This window comes from Ambystoma mexicanum, chromosome 7q (assembly GCF_040938575.1).
Source record: "Ambystoma mexicanum isolate Mex_15411 chromosome 7q, UKY_AmexF1_1, whole genome shotgun sequence".
Lineage (NCBI taxonomy): Eukaryota > Metazoa > Chordata > Amphibia > Caudata > Ambystomatidae > Ambystoma > Ambystoma mexicanum.
The window spans coordinates 890,016,064-890,040,208 of NC_090941.1; the positions used below are offsets into that span (position 1 = coordinate 890,016,064).

Genomic DNA, 24,145 nt, shown 5'->3' on the forward strand with positions numbered 1-24,145 from the left:
GCGAAACTCCGCCAGCATCATCTCTATGCCAAACTCAAGAAATGTTTGTTTCATGTCACCGAGGTGGAGTTCCTCGGCTTCATTCTTACTCCAAAAGGAATCCGAATGGATGCACATAAGGTTGATGCCATCCTAAACTGGCCAGCTCCAAACTCGTTCAAGGGAATCCAGAGCATGTTGGGCTTTGCAAATGTTTACTGCCGATTCATTCCAGGTTTTTCTCAAATAGTGCATCCAATCACATCTTTATTGAGAAAGTGCAACAAGAAGTTCCAGTGGACGGAGGAGGCGGAAAAGACCTTCCAGGAACACAAAGTGAGATTTACCTCTGCCCCGATTTTACGACTCCCTCGACCGGATCTACCATACGTGGTGGAAACAGATGCCTCCAGTATTGCAATGGGCGCAGTTCTTTCGCAAAGGGACCCACAAACTGGCCAACTGCACCCAGTAGCCTTCTGGTGCCGTAAGTTCTCACCACCAGAACTCAATTATGCAATCACGGATAAGGAGCTTCTAGCTATCAAATGAGCCTTTAAGGCCTGGCGACACTATCTTCTCGGTACCAGGCACACTATCACTGTGATAACAGACCACCGGAATCTGCAATACCTAAAAACTGCCAAGGCCCAATCTTCATGACAATTATGCTGGGCCCTTTTCTTCACAGAATATGATTATGTAATCACTTTTTGGCCAGGAGTCAAGAATGGAAAAGCTGACACTCTGTCCCGCATGGGTACGGATGAACTGGTATATACGACGCCCGATCCCGTAGCTATCATTACGAGTGACAAGGTCCTAGGCATTACCTCCATGATGACTCAAGATGAATTGCGGCATGAGATCCAACACGAGATGACTCCCGAGTTGTTACAGGAATGGGATTTGTGAGGAGAATCCTACATAATCAAGGACCAACTACCATACTTTGGAAGCCGTTTGTTTATTCCCACCAAAGAGCTTCTGGTCCAAGTAATCTCAGGATATCATGACTCGTTATTGGAGGGCCACCCTGGAATTGCGAAAACGTTAGCCAAAGTAAAGTGGAGTTACTGGTGGCCTACGTGGCGTAAGGATGTTATTCAATTTATCACTTCATGTGGGGTCTGTGCACAAAACAAATCATATCAGCAGAAGCCAGCTGGGCTCCTCAAACCGTTAGACATTCCACCTGCACCCTGGCATATTTTGTCTCTTGATTTTATAACTGATTAGCCACCCAGTCAGGGATACAATATCATTCTCGTGGTAGTAGACTTATTTTCAAAGATGGCCCACTTTCTGCCATTTAAAGGTCTCCCAAATGCATCCAGCCTAGCAAAGGTTTTCCTTGAACACATTATACGCCTTCACGGGTTCCCGTCCCTGTTCATCTCAGGCCGAGGTACCCAGTTTGTGTCCAACTTCTGGAAAAAATGCTGTGTAATGGCTCAAATAGACATCAGACTATCCACTAGCCATCACCCGCAAACAGATGGTCAAACAGAGAGAACAAACCAAACGCTCGAAGAGTACCTACGCTGCATGTTACACCATGTTAAAGGAAGCTGGAAATACTTATTATTGGTATCTGAGTATGCATATAACAATTCCCTGCACAGCAGTACGGGACAGACCCCATTCTTCACAATCTATAGCAGACACACACGCATTTCCGAACTGGATGTTCCAACAACACTGGAGATGCCGGCCATTGAAACCTTACACACCATCATTTCTCAGGCCTTCACAAGTGCTGTCAAACACCTACATCAAGCCAAGGACCGACAAAGAAATATGCAGATCAACATTGTGAGAAAGCCCCAAACTACCAGGTAGGGGATGAAGTTTGGTTAACTTCAAAACATGTGCCTATTAAAGGGACTCAGACTTTTCGCCCGCAGTATTTGGGACCTTTCACCATCAAGGCTATCATAAATCCAGCTGCAGTAAAACTGGCCTTGCCGGCTAACATGCATATTCATCCCGTGTTCCATGTGTCCGTCTTAAAAGCAGTACAACCAGGGTCACAGATAACCATTCCACTTGAACCAATAATGGTAGATGAGAAACCAGAATTTGAAGTCAAAAACATCCTCGACTCAAAGTATCTCAGAAGTAAACTATATTATTTAGTGGATTGGAAGGGATATGGCCCACAGGACAGGACATGCAAGCCTTATGATTAAATCCATGTGCCACGCCTGATTCGGCGTTTTCATCGGGATTACCCTACCAAGCCCAGATCAGGGGCAAGGACCACCTTGAGAGGGGCCCTGGGGGGGAGTGCTGTCACAACTACTGCCTCTGGCCTGGGGTTTCAGACCATGTGGCCTGCACCCAGTACCTCCATCAGGGCCTCAAGGGCCTGGACATTTTCCCCCAGACTCACTTGGAGTCAGTCCTGGCGCATTTGGCGCCAGGCTCATATGAAAAGCCAATAATCTGTGCCCATAAGGGCATTTGTACAACAATATGGATGCTCCCACATGGCTCAGTTCCTTAACTGACCCATGTGGTCTAGCATTTTGGGTGTGGCAGGCCCAGGGACACCTGGGATGCCTGCAGGCTATATAAGCCACGCCCGGAATGCAGAACACGCTTTGTGTTGCTCTGCTTGCTGCTGCGTGACGTTCACCGGGGTCAGCTGGAATCATCCTCCACACGCCGGGCCAGATCCTGCAAGAACAAAGAGAGAAAACACCATTAGTATTAGCTTACCTTTAGGAATCAGCGCTCTTACTCCGCTCCTGGATCCCGAACACCCAACATCTCGGCGGATCTCGCTCCATCCAGAAAACAGCTACCTCGGAAAGAAACAGAGAAAAGAAACATCAGTAAGCGTTTATGCTTCACTTTCAAAAAACACTTGCTTTCCTGCATAGAACGGCTTCCAACACCGGCAGAAGAACAGAAGGGCTGGTTCCAACTTAGAGTGCCAGTAAGTGGTTCGCTCACCTCTACTCACCGCTCTCCATCTTCTCGGCACTCGTATTCCGGATCAACACCACAGCCTGCAAGAGAGACAATATAACAGGTTAGCACAAGAACAGCATATAGCCCTGCGCTTCTCACTTTCTTAACATCTTGTGCACAACTGCGCGACATCACGATGACAACTTCCATTCCTATAAACAAAGGAAGAACTGAATAGAGACTATTACAAAAACAAAGAACTCACAGTCAATACAGACTTACCTGATAAACGGAGTCGCAATAGGCCTGGTCTCCGTAGAGTCGCTCCAGTGAAGTAACTAGGCAGCGACTAGCCAATCCCAATGCACCCCTGCACCGAGTGGCAGGACGGAGAGCGCACCTTATCAAGAAGCAAGGTGAGAAGTGCGCCAGGGGGGTTCTTGGGCCCATATGGGAGGTGTGTCCCGGGCCAAAGAAGACAACCAAGCTAAAATCTAACTACTGTGTTTCAGACCTGCTCTCCAGTCACACGAGGGTTCACAGGAAGAGGTCCAAGGGTGAAACTGTTTGTACTGGGTGGCGCACCCGTGGATACCAGGTGAGCGTTACAGTCTTCCAGCCCAGCAAAGAAGCTGGAGTACTCTGGACAGAACATCCTTTTGGCAAATTCTATGCAATCAATTTTTGTATTTCAAAAGAGTTCATCCTCTGTTCATATAGCTTCAGATACTCCCAGACAGAATATTTTGCATTTTTGTGATATATGGTCATGACATTTCTGATAGCTTTAATCTGTTTAATGGGGTATTTCACCAGAGCTCTCTTTTGTTTATTAGCCTTCTTTTGCCACTTCTCCTGACTCAATTCGCCCACAGACTCAGAGCTGCTGCTACTGGAGGTCCCCTCTTTATCTTCTAGACACTCCCTTATTCTTTGAGTGTGTGAGTTGCTCTCAGAATGGTGGGGCCTAGTTCCTTCTCCCCTGTTGTCCTCCCTGCTTCTAGGGTTTGTGGAGAATCCCCCCTACTGCCGTGATTGGGTGGAAGTTTTCAGAATACTCTTTCTGGGCCTCAATTCATGATCTTTTTTCTCTGTAAAGCGAACCAAATTATCCCTTTGTAGGTGATGTTTCTCACATATAGCTTCAAGTATAGCTCCCTGAGTTTCTCCTCACAGCAGTCTTCCTGATAAGATACATCAGCAATAATATTTTGGAATCTGTACAAGGATGCCCGTTCATCAATCTCTGATGGGCGGTGGCCTACCTGTTCCATCATGCTGGACCTACTAGAGTCTGGCTGCCTCATGATTCCTGGTTCTTGTAAACAGTTAGGCATGAAGTCAGCAGTGCTTTGCGTATACATAGTATTACATGGTGTGAAGCCCTTGGCATAGAGGGCAGCACACTGTGATCAAGGGTGGTCCTGTCCCACTCTACTTGTTCGGGGTCCCTCAAGTTTTGATTCAGCCTAGCATACTGTTTTCCTCACAGCTCAAGATTCTCCCTCTCAGCCCTTATCTCCTGACGGTAGGCAAAGGCCTGGGCCTTTTGCTCTGCTATCAGGGCTTGCATTACCTCGATTACCTTCTCTTGAGCTGCAACCCAGCTATGGAGTCCCCTGTTCTCATCAAAAAGGGCCTCATTGTCTTTTTGTGCAGCCTGTATTGCCTTGGAACACTGAGACAATTTCTGTTGCAGGAGATGAATCTCCTAACTCTGCATATTTTTGACCTCTATGGCCTGCTCTAAATCAAGTTTCATTGGCCTCCTATGTCCCATTACATTTTCGTACTCTTCTTTTAGGTCAGTCAGTCCCTGAAGGTCTGACTCCCTTCTCTCCAGTTCTGTCTTTAATTTGCACACTTCCTGGCCTACAGCATTGTTTTCCTGATACAGGGTGCTAATCTGTTCAGTCAGGTCATCTCTTTGTTGTTTTACAGCGCCTAATTTCTGGCGTTCCTGGTCAAACTCTGTTTGGGAATGGACTTCTTTAATGATTAACTTCCTATTCTTATCATCCAATTTCTCAATCTGTTTTTGTAGAGCGCCCATATCCTCCAACCAGATCCTTTTATATGTTACTTGTTGGTTTAAGTTCTGTTGATTATCTTTCAGGAAATCAATCTTCTACTGACACTCTTTTTTAATGTAGCTAATTGGGCCTCTTGTTCTGAGTGGGTTTTTGTTGAACTGGCAACTCCTCTTTTAAATGTTTAATGTAATTTTCAAATTGTACCTCAGAATTTTGGCTTTTTTGCAATTTTTCATCTGCTGGTTTTAATTAACTCTGGATTTGGTTTAAGAGATCAGACTGGTTTTGTGCAAGTGTTCTACTTTCTTTATATTTTTCCTACATAATCCCCATGTGGAGGTATATGTAGGAAGTGAGTCAGAGCCCTTCTAAGCTTTACTTCTTTAAGATTCAGAGTCATATATAGCTCAGTCAAGGCTTGATTTAACAGGCCGTTGTCCTGCCACATATCCATACTCATGGAGGTGGCCTGTTGCATCATGTTGGCTAGCCAGACTTCCTGATCTTGCTCTGCCCATTCCCCTCTAATGAATAGTTTGGACAGAAGGTGCTGCCTAGCCATGTTGATCACAACAGTGCTCATTATGAAAAGCGTTCTTCCTTTATTAAATTATGTATATAAGGACAAATATGTACTCTGCTTTTTGTCTAGTTCAGGGTTAATTTTACTTTATTTTTACACAAAGGCCTGATACTTAGGGTCTAAGTTTTGGGATGGTGCTTTTACAGTATAACACAATTTTCTAACCACAAAAAGTATCACTACCTTTCCTTAGTTAGCCTGCTATGTTAAGCTCTCATGGGTGGAAACACAATCCCAATCCTGGCAACGAGCCCCCACTGTGTAACAGATTTAAAGAAACGGCACATTCCAGACCAGGACTCTTTCCACTGGTGAGGTATTTGGCGCACAATAAAAATGCTTTTAATTTATTGATTTCAGATTCTGCTTTGGGAAGGCACTCAACCTCTCTCACACCCCCCTTGACAAATACCCCATGTCGCAATGGACCATGAACCAGGCTGGTGTGTAATAATACAATATTTATTTGTTTTTAAATTCAAATTCAAAATCAAACACATTAAATGTAGGGCAGCAATCACCAGTGGGGTGATAATATACAGCAAAATGTTATGATACACTTAATGTAACTTTCTGACATTTGACACATAAGTTAAATGAATATGGAAGCAAAGTCACTTTTTGGACATACCTAGAGATGACACAACTGTTAGGCACTCCCCCTGCAACACTCCCCCAAACACCTGCTTGCTAAGTTTCATATGGGTGGCAAGGAGTGGCAAGGAGTAAAAAATAGAAAAAAAGAGGGAAAAATCAGATTGGAAATTCGACCTACCACCCCAGAATGGGAGGCCAAAACGCCATGAAAAGCCCTTAAAAAATGAGAAAAATGGCACTCAGAGATCACTGGATATAATTAGAGGTCAGTTTACATGTGCGGTAGAATGGAAAGGACAAGAATTTGTGTTGCTGTACTAAAAGGCAAGAACGCTTACAAGCTACAAAGCAGGGAGACACAACAACATGAATGCAGGTAAGAAAATGGACTTTGGGAAGGAAAGCAATGCAGCAAAAATCACATGTGTCAGAATTGCAATTTATTCTTCTTTCACGGATTTAAACAAGCAAACAGCTAAGAAAATGAGCTAAACAGTTAAATCGAAAAATTGTTGTTTCTGATACGGTACCAAGGCACATCACAGGTAAGATACTAAAGTGAAAGGATGACTTTTTATGGGATGACAGGATGGGATTCCTTATAGGAAAGGTAAATCAGATTTTATGAAGAAAACAATTTCACGGCCAAACTCAGTTTTATTAACAGAAATGATTTGTTCTACTGAGGCTGTATTTTACTGACTAGATCATTAAAGAATGACACTGCATGCAAGAAGGTTAATTTGCAATGTTAACCAGTTAGCGCTATTTTCCTCTTTATATGTCTAAAAATGGTACCAAGGAATTACACGGATTGCTGAAATGATTAGAAAAGAGTTACACTAACATTTGGAGACTAACATGGATTCTTCTAAGGGCAGGATAAACAGAGGATGCTAACAATTTGGGGATATTACTAGGGTTTCTTATAGGATTTTTATAGGATTTGGACAAAATGCAAGATAACAGAGTGGTGTATGCAGTTTTTCGGGCACTCTGGGGAGGGTGATACTTACAAAATGCAATGAAGTTTGGTTATTGTGACAGCTTAGCTGAGTCTCTGGACAGCGAGGCCTTGGCCTGGTCACTGGGCAGGAGCTGGGCTCTCCTTTATGGGAACGGCAGGGTGAAAGGGGTCTGGTCTCTGGATTCTCCCAAAGGGGAGGGGATCAGCGGTCCCTCCTCTTTTTTCCCTGGATTAGTGGTTCTGCCTGGATCTGGATGGGTGGTTCTGCCTGGATCCAGATCAGGATAGGTGGTTCTGGATCAGTGGTTCTGCCTGGATCTGGATAAGCTTCCTCTGGATCTGGAATCTTGCAGGGTGAATTTTGAATGTCTGGATTTTTGAATATCTGGATTCTTGAGTTTCCCGCATCTCCGTATGCGTCCCTCTTATATAGGCAGGATGACATCAGAAGCTTTTTATAATGTGGGCAGAAGTTATCTGAATAAACCTCTTGGAGGGGATAGGTCAGGCTATGTGTGTCCCCTCCTTCCTGCGGATGGATTGGTGCCAAGGAAGTGACATCAGTTTGAGTGTGGGTGTTTTATGACTGGCTTTGTTTCTCCACAGTTACCTTTACCAAAATAAGTTTTGGGAAAACCCCTTATTTTACAAACGTCACCATTATACAAATCAGATAGGCAAATCCCATTTTCACAAGGAATAGCCTGGTTGAAATGCCCAGTCTGTGCGATGCTGTTTCACGCTTTTGGCACTATTTCGCAATTTCTCATGGAAAACATTTGATCTAAAATTCTACAAATAGCTACACATAAGCCTAACAGTGTCAGGCATATTTTCATCAAGTTTCATATCTGTGCCATTTATGCTTTCCCCAGAAATGCCTTTTTTCCGCTGTTCACATCCACCACATGTCAGGAAGACCCACATGGTATTATTTTACTTGTGCAAAAATGACATTAAAGCTGTCATAATTTCACATTAATGCTTCTTTAGAATACTGAAATACATGTCTTAATTTAAAAAGTCTTTTAAGTTAAATGGGCTAGATTTGTTGCCAAATGTGGGAAGTCTTTCCAACCCCCAGCCAAATGCCTTTCCCTGGTCAGCTTGCACAGGGGTTGCCATGACTCCCCTTGTTGAAGTCCTCCAGTTTGAACGGAAGGAAACACACACTTCTTTGTGAAGTCCTAATTCCCCTTGGTCCATTGTCCCTCGCTGGGGAAATGCCGGCGAGTCTGATGAGGTTACACATTTCCAGACCTTGGCCCTTTCACATTTGTAAAGGGTCTTCCTTTCGCAAGGGGCTGGATTTCTTTGAAGTGCCTGTCTTGCCAAACCGGTTCTGGAGTCTTCAAACATTTTCTTTTTCTTTTTCTCTCTTTCTTCCCCAGAACCCAAGTCCTTTTATAAATAAACATAATATACATTTAAACCACCCCAGCCCCACACATGTAATACTGTTTCTGTGCAGATATTGGGATGATTTCATTTTGGGCTTTCAAAAGAGCACTTTTCTTGCTTTTTCAAAACTAGATTTCACATGTGTGTTTATTTCAGTTCATTTTGAGATTCCAAATGCAGTTTTTGTTGCACACATTTTCTTTGGCATTAACTTTATGAAAGCTTTTCATAGCTCTGGTCAGTTTCTTTACACAGGGATATGCTTGGAAAATGTGTTCTTTGTAACTGACACATAGCTAGTGAGAGAGAGAGAGCGTCTTTTGAAGTACCTTGCGCGAGATAACTTGTTTCCAAAAGTAAATACAAGCCGTGTTTCAGAAGAAATCCGAATTCTTGGCCTTTCAAGTGGTTTCCAAGCACATCAGCTGCTCTGGAATGCTTTTGCCTCACCTCTTACTACTGAGAAGAAATGAACATGGCAGGAGGGCTTTCCTTTAAGGCCACAATCGTTGTGGATAATTAATCAAGGGCCAATTTCAAGGCTGTCTTGAAAGTCATGTGAGAAGTTTTAGTATTCAACGTGCCAGAACAGAAAAAGGTGATGTCGTTCAGAGCAGAGGTCATTTTCAGCTTGATGTTAGATGAAAGAAGCACATGCAGCCATTCTTTGTAGTGGTAGTGTTTAACGTCTGCCACTCCTGTGCCAGGGAAAGAAAGCACAGCCGCTTTTGGGTGAAACGTGGAAATGTGTTTTTTGTTGTAGGGGAGCTTTTGTTGGGGCTGGAAAATGTACCCCACAGAATGTCACTTAAACACGAGCAAACCTGCAGATGCATCACAATGCTATCAAGCCTGACTCCTCGTTCCACTCCCTAGCTGTATCCCCTCCATGTTAGAAATCTTGCTGTTTTTAAACCCTTAGATCTGCATCACGCAAAAGTGTCCCACACATTCTGCAGGCAAATAACTTGATTAGATTAAGGGTATCCCCTGTTCTACTGATGCCCATTGCTCTCAAGTGTAATATTTCCCCTTCTGTCTAACTCAGCGTTTGGAGCTCGCTCTGGGAATTCACTATTTCACTATTGTTTCCTCTGAGGTGGTGGCCCTCTGCCTCCCATCAATCAACAATAGCTTGCTCACACATCCATGCGTGTTAACATTACTGATGCATTAATAAGCATCAACAGTTTCTCCTTTCAGCCATTACTATTGCTATAAATGGCTGCCTTCGCACCAGTAAAGTGCCACTGACTTTTAAACAAGTTATTGTGATCCCTTTCTTGCAGAAACCTACATGGGATGCTTCTTCAATATCCAATTTCAGACCAACCTCCTTTCATACCGCGGCAAGTAAAAATCACAGGATATCTGGTCACACAATCTTTGCAAGGTGGTATTGAATTTATTAACTTTTTAATTCCAAGAGGCATGAATCAGAGACAGCAAGTGAGTGCCGGCATTGGCAATGAAAGCACTGATTGTATTAGACTTGTACGCCAGCTTTGGTACCATTGAACTTGCCATAAAGGAGACAGTAGCTCTGAAATGGCTTTCTTATCACTCCCAGACAACGTGCCTGCCACCATTCTCCTCTAACCCTTTTTCAATTGCCTGTGGTATCCCAAAGGGCTCTCCTCGCCCATATGTTATGTAATATTTATATGCACATATTCCTTAACTTATTTTTCAAATGTTCTGCTCTGCAGTTGATAAGTACTTTTAATCCATATGGATGCGAGCAGTATGTATAATGATCATAATGTTCCTGCTTGTCTGGCAGCTAACCTCATGTGGCTGTACAGCTGGCTAAAAGCTCATTACCCTCCAGGAAATTGCGGCATGAAATGGCACATTTTGTGGCATTAAATGACATATTTTGCGGCACATACTTGAATTTATTGCAGCATTTTTGCAGCACATTTTGTATTGACTGGAGAGTGCAAGATTGGCACATTGCAGGAAAGAGGCAGTGTGCAAGTCTACAAGAGAGCCAGGGTGTCATTATTAGTACCTTTTGTATCAATTAAATAGGAAGAGTCCCAGATGTCTCTGGTTTGGAAGAACAGTGTTTGTTGTGCGTACATTTTCTGGTTTAATGTGCATGCCTATTTAATATTATTAATGGTATTGATAATTATATGTGGCAATGCTGAAAATATTCCCATACTATGTTCTCCAATCCCCCAAATGACCACACACCTCTCTCACCAACAAACCTCACACACCTCACACGTCTCACCAATTCCACATCAACATTTGCATTCCCAAACCTCTCACTCAGTCATACACACTCACATGCTCTGTCACACTGCCAAGTCACAATGTGTACTCTCCAGTCCCTGCAAAACTCCAAACCATACTCCCCACTCATACCTTATGCTCCCCAATTCCTCCCGCAGTATACAGTCCTTTTTTGTTCATTCTACTTCTGCATCTTGCATCCTTTCTCCCATTCTATCGCACTCTTCCTTCATCCTTGCTCCGAATCTGCAGCTCACTGCCTCTTTCAAGCCAACCCCTCTCTGTTCTTGGCCCCATGACCCTCCCACAGCCCAAGCTCCCTCTGCTTTCTGTACCTCCGCTCCCTCTCTGATTTCTGGCCCACCGCCCCACAACTTTGTCTCTGCTCTCTTACCCATCGCTTACCCCCTCTCACCCACTGCTCTCCTTCTGCTTTCTTGCCTACCACTCCACAGATCATCCATCACTCCCCTTTCTCTCCTTTTCCTCCCATATTGTGACAATTATTGAATTTTTCAAAACTGTGGATTTTGACCCAGATCCTCAAAAAATGGGGCATTCAAAAATAGAGCAGAGGATATGCTTTTTTTAGATAACCCATTTTTGGAAATTAGCAGGTCCCCTTATTCTCAAAGGAATACCTGCGCATTTCCACGGGGCTGAGCTGTAGCGCACATTATGTGCTGGGTAGCCGCTTCTAAAACGTTTGTGTTGGAAGCGCCCACCCAACAAAGTTCTACAGTCTACCCATGCATTTCACTGTGACGGGCCCTTCGGGCCTGCCACTGTAAAATGCGACACAAAAAAACCCATATTTATCCCATTTGAGGAAATGCAAGTGAGACAGCAGCTGTCACACTTAAAGGTATTGCAGTAGTTAGTAAGTAAAGACCCTGTGACCCCTGTGCAATTATTCAAAGTGGGCTCATAGGGTTGCCTACAATTTCTGCAAATTTAAAAGCGCATCTAGTCAATTTGGGATGTGCTTTTAAATGCGCAGAAATGACCCTGGATTTGCACAAACGGGTGAAAAAGGCCATCAAAATGGGCGCATCTAAGATACATCTATTCAGATGTCCTTTTTTGGATTGGGCTGCTCTTTTTTGTGCAAGTCATGAGATGTGTTTTGCATTTCATTTCTTGAGTCCCAAAAAAGTTTTCAGAAACTGGGCCCTTGAGGTTTTTTTAAAAAATGTTTGTTTTTGCAAAAACGGCCATTTTTTGCATTTTTTTAAAACAAAACTGCTGTTTTTGCTGCATTTAGCGGGCTCACAAAATACCTATAAGCTGGAGGGTGTGATTACTGATGCAGCATTTGTCCTGTAGAACTCCATGCTCCTGTCAACCACTTTTCCTGCCTTTTAGGAAGGCTAAAAGGCTTATTTATCTTATCTATTTTCAAAGGGTCCGATTCATGGAATTTTTTGCCGGTGCAAAGTGACTTTGCAATGCCAACAAACATGCAAATTCATGGAACAGTGCAAAGTGTCTTTATGCAGTGCAAAGTCCCTTTGCAGCACAAAATACACTTTGCACTGCTCCATGAATCAGGGTGGAGCAGAGCAAAGAGTATTTGTGCTGTGCCAAGTGACTTTGCACAGCAAAAAGACACTTTGCACTGTTCCATGAATCAGCACACGGAAAAAAGACAGCGTGTGTGTTGGCAGTGCAGAGTCACTTTGCACTAGTGATAAGCCACTTTGCACCGTGCAAATAATTCCATGAATCAGGCCCTAAATAACTCTTTCTACCATTTAGTGAATGAAGAATCTGGGTGGGGCAAGATCACTGCCCCCATATTTTTTGTGTGCAGTGCTTTTGCAAAGACAGGCACTCAGGGCATGGACAATGCCATCATGCTTATGATGGTACCTTACCGGCTGGGCATGATGCTGTGGTGGACAGACACTGCACAGGGGTGTGATTTCTTTAATTTTCTCTGTGAATATTTGTTCATGAATGTGTCTTAGAGTGAAGTTTTGAGCATTTGAATGGGTAAAGCATGCATGTTTGCAGATGTGAGTGGGGTGTGCATGTGCCATGTGTGTGTGTGTGTGCCGAAGGTGGAGGGCTGATGATTGCAGGAGCACAAGGAAGCTATTGGTGAAAAACAGGTGCTGGGAGTAAAAATTGGGGGGCAGCATGAGACTGTCATCAAAGACTGTGTTACAGAATTTTCCCCATTAATCACCTCTCTCATCAATAACTCCTCACAAGGTACAGTCCCTAATAATTTGAAAGATGCGTAGGTCCTCCCGCTTCTAAAAAAACATCCCTTGACCCCAGCATCCCTACCAATTACCGTCCCATTACGACGGACCCCTTATTCCTGAAAATCCTCGACCGCACCGCCTACCTCCAGATACAGGAACACCTGGAAACAAACAATCCCTTGGGCCTACGCCAATTGGGCTTCTGACCTAGATACGGCACAGAAACGGATCTCCTCGACCAAAAAAAACAAATGGACACAACAATTGACAACAGAAATTAAGCCATACTACTTCTCCTAGACCTTTCTGCGGCGTTTGACTTAGTAAATCACAAAATGGCACCACCTGGACAGCACTGCACACTTCTCACCCAATGCCATTGCCTGGATAAAATCATTCCTCTCTGAGCATACCATGAGAGTTTTTTCCAACCTAGCCAACTCCGCACCTGCCCCCATTCCTTGTGGGGTACTTCAAGGATCATGCGTGTCACCAAAGCTTTACAACATATTGACCAAGCTGCTATTTGACCATCTTGATGAACAGAGAGTGTCCTATACAAACTATGGGGATGACAAGCAAATTCTCATCCACCTAACCGGAGACTGCGATACAGACTCTTCCATCCTCAACACCATTTACCAGATGATTCAATCCTGGATGGCCCAACATGAATTTTGTCTAAACGATGACAAAACAGAGTTACTTCTGGTTGACACCCAATCTCACCTCAAAAAACTTGACCCCAAATATAAACACTTCTTAATTTATGGAAATACCATTAACGTCTCTAAAGAGGTTAAAACGCCGGGCGTGTATTTTGACTCCTCCTTAACCTTCTCCAGACAAGTTAACTCCATGATCTCATTAGCAGCCTACACTGCCAAACTCATCAATGCTTGAAGACCCTACTTATCAGAAGACAGTTGCCTAAGCTTAGAAAATGCCACCATTCTGTCAAAACTCGACTATTGTAATATCCTCCTAGCTGGCAAAGCGACTAGCAGTATCAAAAAACAACAGGTCACTCAAAACACTGCCTTACGGGCAGCACTAAAAATACCAAGAAGAGAGCATATCTCTGAAATCAGACGCAAAAGTGCATTGGCTACCGGTTCAGGACTAGATCAAATTCAAAACAATGTTAATTACCCACAAATGCCTCACTAACATAGGTCCTAAATATCTTACCAACCTGCTTACTCTAACCCAAACCACCAAACCCACACGCTTCGCTTCAGCATCCCTTCTCACGGTTCCGAAATTCAAAAGAACCAAGGCTGGGGGACAAAGCTCCCATTTGTGGCAGCCAAAGGCTGGAAAACCCTACCTCTAGACATCAGAGCCGACACTTCCCTCTCCTCATTTTGTAGAAAACTTAAGGCCTGGTTCTTCACCTCCAATGTGCCTCAATGTGTACAGTATCTTCACTATACAATATGCTTCTGTAAATACTTCTGTTCTACTTCATTTGTAAATTACTTATGTGAATAAGATTTCACACGCAAATATTATTGATTATTATACTTATGGGATCTGTAAATATCTTATGTCTGTAAATATGTTTAATATGATAAACAGGGGGGGCTCTGGGAAACTCTCTACCAGCACAAACACAGCCCATTGACTTGTTCTTGGGTGTATGGCCCCTGGGAGAGTCTCAACCAAGTCTTTAGCTCACGGTTCCTTTCACAGAGAAGAAATATCCCCACATATCAGTCTTTGTCTTGCCCAGGTGGAGTCCAGCAACGAAATGCTAGGCAATTCTCCTCTGAACAAGAGTACCACAGCAACCCCATACACGTGTTTCTGCCCAGTTGGGCATCATCATTGAGGTGAAGCTGTGTCTCCCTAAGAGCAGTGAGCAAGGGGTCCACATCTGGAGTCCCCTGTTAACTTAGGGTGAGACCCAATGTTACTTGGTATGCAAAACAGGGGGGTCTGGGAAACTCTCTACCAGCACAAACACAACCCATTGACTTGTTCTTGGGTGGATGGCCCCTGGGAGAGTCTCAAGCAAGTCTTTAGCTCACTGTTCCTTTCACAGAGAAGAAATATTCCCACATATCAGTATTTGCCCTGCCCAGGGGCAGTCCAGCACCAAAATGCTAGGCAATTTTCCGCTGAACAAGAGTACCACAGCAACCACATACACGTGTTTCAGCCTAGTTGGGCATCATCAGTGAGGTGAAGCTGTGTCTCTCTAAGAGCAGTGAGCAAGGGGTCCACGTCTGGAGTCCCTTGGTAACTTAGGGTGAGACCCAAAGTTATTTGGTATGCAAAACAGGGGGGGGTCTGGGAAACTCTCTACCAGCACAAAGACAGCCCATTGACTTGTTCATGGGTGGATGGCCCATGGGAGAGTCTCAACCAAGACTTTAGCTCACTGTTCTTTTCACAGAAAGGAAATATCCCCACATATCAGTCTTTGTCCTGCCCAGGGGCAGTCCAGCACCGAAATGCTAGGCATTTCTCCTCTGAACAAGAGTACCACGGCAACCCCATACACGTGTTTCAGCCTAGTTGGGCATCATCAGTGAGGTGAAGCTGTGTCTCTCTAAGAGCAGTGAGCAAGGGGTCCACATCTGGAGTCCCCTGGTAACTTAGGGTGAGACCCAAAGATACTTGGTATGTAAAACAGGGGGGTGGTCTGGGAAACTTTCTACCAGCATGAACACAGCCCATTGACTTGTTCTTGGGTGGATAGCCCTTGGGAGAGTCTCAACCAAGTCTTTAGCTCACTGTTCTCTTCACAGAGAAGAAATATCCCCACATATCAGTCTTTGTCCTGCCCGGGGGCAGATCAGCACCGAAATGCTAGGCAATTCTCCTCTGAACAAGAGTACCACAGCAACCCCATATGCGTGTTTCAGCCTAGTTGGGCATCATCAGTGAGGTGAAGCTGTATCTCTCTAAGAGCAGTGAGCAAGGGGTCCACGTCTGGAGTCCCCTGGTAACTTAGGGTGAGACCCAAAGTTACTTGGTATGCAAAACAGGGGGGGTCTGGGAAATGTAATATGATATACGCAAAACTTATATTTAATATGATATATGCCAAACGTATGTTTTGTTGCCTTTACCGTATTACCTGCTCTCCAGTGCCCAGATACCCATGGGTTTGGCACGCTCTACAAATGTTAAGTAAATAAATAAATGAGCATGTCTTCTTACAGTGGTATTAATGCATTATGGGAAAAACAAATACAACTGAGTGCCCCCTTAGGTGGGAATATTGAAATAATACTGCACTGCCAGCATGGAAATGTTTTCGTAGATCAGTATGAGTGTATGTAGACAAAGCCACCAGGAGCATATTCCACCATAGGAATACTGGAATGTGTTGGTGAAGCTAATCTGGACATGATTTCTTTTACACAGTGTATGGACGGGCCCCTAATTCCCTTGACCAAACAGGGCCACCACTTAAGAAGCTAGTGGACGTGTGTATGTAAAGCAAGTTTATTGTACCATCATCGGGGGAGGAGGTAGATGACCCAGTCGACTCAAACTAACCCAAGTCTAACTCAACCAAATATGTTGACACATTATATACATTAAAACACTCCTAGATATTTTATTACAATCCACCCCCCATACTTGTTAGCACGTTGAAACACTTTCCTGTGTATAGGCGCTATATAAATAAACAATACAATGCAATACAAAGAAATCCCATTTTTTTCTCCAATTCTTCCAGTCTCAATGGTCACCAATATCTTAACTACCATCTTCATATCATATTCATAGCACAACCCTCTTTGGGATTCATCCATGGTAGGTCATGACATTAGCATGTGGTTACACATTCATTTACAGACATAGTTCTTTACGAGTCACAAATCGCCTGAAACCTCTTAACCTTAAACATAATTGCACATGATTTGGATGGATAATTAAAAAAAGCAGAATAAACAGGTTCCCAATGAACTGGCAATAATTGTTTATTCCAGCCCAGCTTTACTGGTGTCCGGGAACATTCTAATCTAAATAACTACAATTTCAACACGCATGGCCACTGGCCACATTCTGACTAAATATTCAAATCACCAAGAGTATCAGTCACTTTGGTTTCGAGCATCGCTTCACCCCACGTTTATTGCTGGTCAAAAACAAATAGTTGAAACCTTCTGTCAACCCCTTTTGGATACTACCAGGCCAAAAAATCCATGGACTGTTCCTTAAACTGAGCTGAACATCGACTAAGGCTGTATTTAATTATTTACCCATACTCTTAAACTCTGCAAAACCAGTTTCTCAAAGTCAAACCATGACTGCTGTGTTATAAAAAAGCCCACTACATGTAGATTTATTAATGCCCTGTTTATGTATATCAGTGTGCATGCTTGTTTAATGACGGTCATGTTTTCTTCACAGTGGGTTCTCTATGCATGCCAGTCTCCTACCTTGCGTGTGCAGTATGAAAATTCTTTATTGTCCAGTTTCTAGGCATGTCATTGCACCTTATATATATGGATGGTGTTTTATATTTAATTTGGTGGTTTTGATTTCTCTTTCTACAAGCATGCAAAGCTAATATGTACCAACATAACCAAAACTAACACTAAAGTAAGATATCCCATTCACATTTAACTACACTGGATACATATACAAAATTGAAACATTGCGTTGACTTTTCTGCATCCCCATTCACAAATATGGAATGCGGAACATGATACCTTCTTCATCATTGGGACTTTTCCTGACCACCCCAACAACTGACAATAGTGCATTATGGGTAAATTCAATATGAGTGTGTCCTTAAATGGGAACACTATCGTATGTTGTTGCAGCCAGCAATGGCTCATTTTCTTACACTAGCATTAGTGCATTGTGGACAAAGCCAACATGAGTGTGTTCTTAAGTGGGGCTACCGGCACACATTGGTGCCACCAGCACTGGACATGTTTTCTTATTAGCGCATTATGGTCAAACCCAATATAAGCATGTTTTTACATGGGGAAACTGGCATTTATATCCATAGCCATAATGGCCATGGTTTCTTACAGTGGCATTACTGGCGTTATGAGCAAAGCCAACATAAGTGCTTTCTTTTGTGGAGATACTGGCATATATTGAGGCAGCTAGCATTGAGATACTTTCTTACACTATCATTAATGCATTTTGGCCAAAACAATATGAACATGTCATTAGGTGGGAATACTGGCATATACTGCCTGGCCTATCTGAGCATGTTGTCTGACACTGACCTTAATGCATTATTGGGAAAGCCAACATAAGTGTGTTGTGACATGGAATCCTCTCACAGTGGAATTGGTGCATTATGGGAAAAACCAACATGTCTGTGTCCTTAGGTGGGAATATCAGCATACACTGGTGCAGCCAGCATAATAGGCTATTTTACAACGGCATAAATGTCCCATTGGCTAAAATAGGGACAATGTGGTGGGCCATAATGAGGGCTATAATGGGTCAATATACCCCGTGGTGGCGGCCCACCCTGTAGGTAACGAGCAGGTGCCCAAGTTAAGGGTGAGGGTGGCAGGCCTTTACCTACAGGGTGGGCCCAGCCACCGAAGGGCATATTGCAATTCACACCGGTGTAGATCCCTACAACGGTGGTAACGCACAGTGCCTTCAGCCAGGAAGTCCGTTTTCAATGCTGATGTTGATGACTAATATTAACTAACATTGCAGAGGGCGCTGTCTGACTGAAGGCGCTGTGCGAACACAGAGCTCGAGATAAAGGTACGTTTTAATTTCATTTTACAGAATAAAAAAATAAAAACATTAGCACCCTTGTAGGGATCTACCCGGGTGCTAATGGGAAGGGGGAGATGGGAGCTGGGAAGGGAAGCACGTGACACTAAAGAAAGTGCTTAGAACATGGACTTTCCTTTGTGAATACAGCCCATGTTCCGAGCATTTTAATTGGCTACTGGCACCTTCCTGGGTGCTAATGTTGTGTTGTTCTTTCCACTGTTCAACGAGTCTGATTTAATTCTACAAAACCGCACTAGTGTTTGTACAGTCAGTACATGTGACAAAGACTGTCACAGGATATAATTGAGTGATGACGTGGAATGTTTTTGCTCTTCATTGCTGGAGAGTTAACGTGATACACACAGCTTGAACATCTTTCTAGGAGGGATTCTTTCTGTGAACCACTCAACCACTGCGGCTAGGCGATTGTTTTCCTATTGGCCATTCGCTCTAATTAAATCTCTCAGTGTTTTGTCAAGGGCTTGTGACTTAGCCGTGGAATTTAGTACTCGAGTCCCAAACTGCCTCGTGATGTACTCATGGTCTGGGGTCACAGACAGTTTGTATTGATTACAGACCGGGCTGGTACAACACTTCAGCTATTAGATGTACCAATATGTTCTGCTGTGCTGCACTTGTTTACGAACAAATGGAGCCTGGAGGCGATAGATATACGAGTTGAAGACAGGCACTGAAAGAACATCTTCACCCAAAGACATATCGGGCCTCATTACACGGAATGCGGTAAGGGTTTACCGTTACCGGTAAGGGTACCGTACCGTTAAACCCTTACCGCCTTACTACGAGGTCCCTTTGCCGTTAAGGAACGGGGCCGCAAAGGGACCTTGGAGGCAGTTACAGTACCGCAATTTGCGGTACCGTAATTGCCGCCTTCCCCATTCCCATTGAGCCCTATGGGGGCTCAAATGGGAATGGGGAAGTGCTTGGTGAATGGGGAATTACCGCTCCCACACACCTTGGAATGTGGCGGTAATTCCACCATTCACCATGGTGGACTTGGTACGGTACCGGCGGCAACCATGGCGCTAATAGCGCCATGGTTACCGCCTGCCGTGTAATGAGGCCCATCCTATTCTGCTCTCCCAGAGATCAGCGGGAGCACACCGATGAGGTCTTTAGGATTGTGATATGAATGCGTTTTTCTATGGTAGGAACTTCTGTAAGTAAAAGGTGAAGCACTCAATGTGCACGTTTCCATCGAAACTGCTGTTATTTTCTACGAATGTACGTTATGCATGGGAATTAACACACCTACAGATGAAGTGACTTTAAGGTAAATATGCACCATTGCACAGTCAAGGAATTGCACTGATATGGTGGCAACACCGGTTCGGGGGTGGGGGGGTCAATATTTTGCCAGTCACCCTTCCATGGCTCCTTTTCTGCAACTGTTCCGCTTCCCACTTCACTGTTCCAGAGGGATCGCTTGGCTCCCCTCACTCCCATTGAATGGAGGACAACACTGTGACGGCTGCTTTTAAAAGGAATTGGGATACAAACTCCTGTACCGCAGACACATTGTTCATTCGCAGGAGTCCTTGCCAGATAAGATTACTTATTGGTTTGGCGAGCTTTGATGCAGAGATTCACTGACGATCTTTTCTCGGTAAATGTTTGAATGAGATGCAGGTACTAGGTGCACTATGTGTATGCTGATTACGTGCAAGGTGTGCTCTGTGTATGCTGATTACGTGCAAGGTGCACTATGTGTATGCTGATTACGTGCAAGGTGTGCTCTGTGTATGCTGATTACGTGCAAGGTGTGCTCTGTGTATGTATGAATTGACAAAAGAAATCAGGAGTTTAGCTTAATAGACTATTGTGTGAATACATCGGGTCGGTATTGATAGCGAAAGTGTCGAGCTCTATTTAAACAGTTTCCCAGATAAATCGGAATTTGTGTGCAAATAAGATTACTGCCATTCTGGAGAGTCAGATAAACATAAGAAGAAAACAAGCATGAGTTTGCCACATCCTCGACTACCATCAAGAATGTACAATTTCCCTGTGGCTGCTGCAGTAGGAGACAGGGAGCCAACGCAATAGGCACCTCTGTTTAGGGTATTACCCAATTTGATCGAATTGAACTGATTGGATTTGGTAATCAATACCGAACATGGGGATCGAGGGTTGAGGGGGTGTCCCACGCTACCCTTGTTGGGTATTAATGGCCTTGGGGGTGGTAGCAGGGATGTGTGGATTGAAGGCGGGGGACAAAAACAATTAAAAAGAAAAAAAAGAGAAAAGGGGCCCCTTTGGCGTGGGATCCGACTCACATTAGAGGGACGGAACTGACGCTGCAGAGTCAGGAGAGGAAGCAGACGTCCAAAAAGGTAAGTGGGGGGGAGGGAGGGGGGTCAAGGTTTTGCCAGAGCACAGCACATTGTATTCTTATTTTGTTTGGTTTCTGACTGATCATGATGTTGATTTTGTTTCTGTATGTGTAGGGGTGATGGCTGATTTTACTGAATGAGTTTCAGGCTTTCTTACCTCATCCTCAACGTCCATCTTTGCCCATTATAGCACCACTCCCCGCCCTGCACAAATGTGCCTTTGGTCTGAGCATTGTCAGTGAAGGGAGCAGAACTCCGGTTTGCAGCAGTAGGGGAGAAGGGAGCATCACCCTAACTCCAAAATAGCATCAACTCCTCATCAACACCTAGCCCATCATGTCGCCCCGATGCCACCTGACTCGCTAGTTACCGTCCACCCCTCTTCTCCCCACCACCCTGTACATCTGTAACCCTCATCTGTGCCCCTCTGTATCTTAGCCCCTGCTGTATATCTGTACTGTTTTATACCTCTGTAAAGTGCTCCGTTGCTTCTTGAAGCAGGTCCACGCTCAATAAATATCATAATAATAATAACTCATCTTTTGAAGGACATTTCATGAACTTGCGCTGAATTTCTGCCTGTCCTGTTGGAAAGGGAATGATGGTGAGTATGATGCGGGTGACAGAGTAGCTGTGACCAAAGCCACTGTAGGAGCGTTAAAGGTCTCAGGCAGTTTTCCACTTCTTCAGGGGTGTTGTGCCAGTATCCTGCCCAACCCTGGTGAAACATTTAAAAAAGAGTTGTCCCATGCTACTTAGAGGTAGCAATGTACGTGGATAAAGGATGTTTCCATTCCTTGGTGGAGTGGGGTATAGGCAGGCAGTCTCGCCCTTAAAAGTGTTCACATTCTGTAGAAACACATACCAAAGAATGCTGTCTACATTCAAGTTAGCTTTAAAGACAAACTTTTGAGACCCATTCATAGATCAATGACTGCTGACCTTTGTGAAAATAGGTTGAGGGCTCTGGAACCCACGTGCAATTTGGACCTAGAAAAATCATTTGCCTACTTCCAAACGCTATGCTTCACACAGGGATCTGTGGCTGAATTTCCTAGTTGGTGAAAGTGGACTTTCGGATGGGTAATCTAGTTAGTCGATCAATGGCAGGCCAACAAAAAGATACAACAAATTATTTACTAATATAAACTCAGATAACGTCCTGAAATTCTAGATTTCATCCATGGACATTGCTCTAAAAGCTGGGAGTAAATTGTTGACCAGCCTCAGTCTATTCAAGGAATTTCAAGTACTGGTGACAAGTGTTCAGCTCCTCTGGAGGTACTGGAGAAGCAAGTACGTAGTACGCTTTCTGGCTGATGTCACCTTCAATAAATGACCTTTGCCATCTGCATTTTTAGGTTTATCAATTGTGTCCACTCTTCATATATGATCACAGCATTGGAAGATGAATATAGTACCAACAAATCTGATATTACATCTGCCTTTTATTGGATCCAGGGTCTTTGTTTCTCGGTTGGTTATGCACACTGAGAAGGCCTTCTAAGAGCAGAGATGAATTTGTTTTACTTCAAGGGATGAAACAATGATTCTTTGCTGCCCAGCTATGGGTCAGCCATTTTACTTGCAGGATATTTGTCATTCCATGCTTTAAACAATAAGTGTTCCCTTATAAATCAAATCTCATCCTGAGTCATCTCCCTGTCTCCGTCAGAAGCAAGGTTATGTTCAGAACCCACCAATCGCTTTTGACGGGCTAGTTTGGATTCTGCCCTGCCACGTCTGCCACCACTGGGCATCGCCATTCCCTGATCGTTGTGTATTGGACTGTGATGAAAGACTTTAGTATTTACTTTCACCACCTACCACAGGTGTATGGTACCATTATTACTTCACTTCTGCAGTGTTCATCTATTCAGCAAGATCTACTACCATGTGTGTAATGCCTTGTCTAGATGAGTATTTAAACAGGGATTCTATTCAATCCTCTTTTCAGTGAAGATGTGGTTGAGAGAATGTTGGCAAATGATGAATCCTAAGGTAGCCAACAACATTTTCTTCAGTATCTTCGACTATTTTAGTACAGTTAGGGCCCGATACATGGAAAAGTGCACATTTCTCCCGCAATTGCTGCTCTCTGAGAACGACACTGTGCAAGCCTGCGTGCAGAATAAAAAATGCGCGCCGTGCGTATTCATGGAATGTACTGCGCAAAGTGACTGTATTTGCAAGTCGTGCTCGGAACGCCCCTGACACACCCCCACGCTAAGCACACATTTATTTTATTGCTTATCAGAAAATTCCCTTTTCTTCTTCAGTTTGTGTCTTTTTCTAACATTTTAAGGAAGAGACGCAACTGAGTAATCTGATCAAAATAAGCTTAGTACATAAGATTAGTACATTACATTTCAGTACACACGTCACAGGCTCTGCACCATGTTTACGAGTTGGCAAAAGCACATCATATATGTATACCATAAGGCACCCAAGGCACCATCCCAGCACCTCATGTTTGGGTTCAGCAAATAAGTTCAAGTTTCATTAAATGCCCTTCCGAGTGGGTTAGAAAATGCAAGAACAAAACCTTTGGCAATTTAATGTGATCCAGAATAGGCTGTTTTAGGTTCTCCAGGCATGTCACAGTGACACCTACTATATATCCTTTAAGTTCTCTTCCAGTTCAGCACAACAGAGCAACACACTGTGGATGTGCTCTTGGGCTGACAATATCTATGTGTGATATAGTGCTCACTGCTGCCCTATACGACAATGCATTGATTATAATATTCTCATGGCTGCTGAATCCACACTAAGAACACATTCAAGAGAGGCAGGTGCCACGTGCGTGGCAGTAAACTAACTTCCTTCCTTCCTTCCTTCCTTCCTTCCTTCCTTCCTTCCTTCCTTCCTTCCTTCCTTCCTTCCTTCCTTCCTTCCTTCCTTCCTTCCTTCCTTCCTTCCTTCCTTCCTTCCTTCCTTCCTTCCTTCCTTCCTTCCTTCCTTCCTTCCTTCCTTCCTTCCTTCCTTCCTTCCTTCCTTCCTTCCTTCCTTTTTTCCTTCCTTCCTTCCTTCCTTCCTTCCTTCCTTCCTTCCTTCCTTCCTTCCTTCCTTCCTTCCTCCCTTCCCTCCCTCCCTTCCTTCCTAATGCGCTGACTTAAATGCTTAAATGTTGT

General features: G+C 43.9%; 1 protein-coding gene across 1 annotated transcript in view; it reads left to right on the forward strand.

The window, feature by feature from the left end:
* The window catches only part of RAB38 (RAB38, member RAS oncogene family), a 604,183-nt gene that overhangs the window by 579,669 nt on the left and 369 nt on the right, over nucleotides 1-24,145 (forward strand). The gene's annotated exons all lie outside the window — the stretch shown is intronic.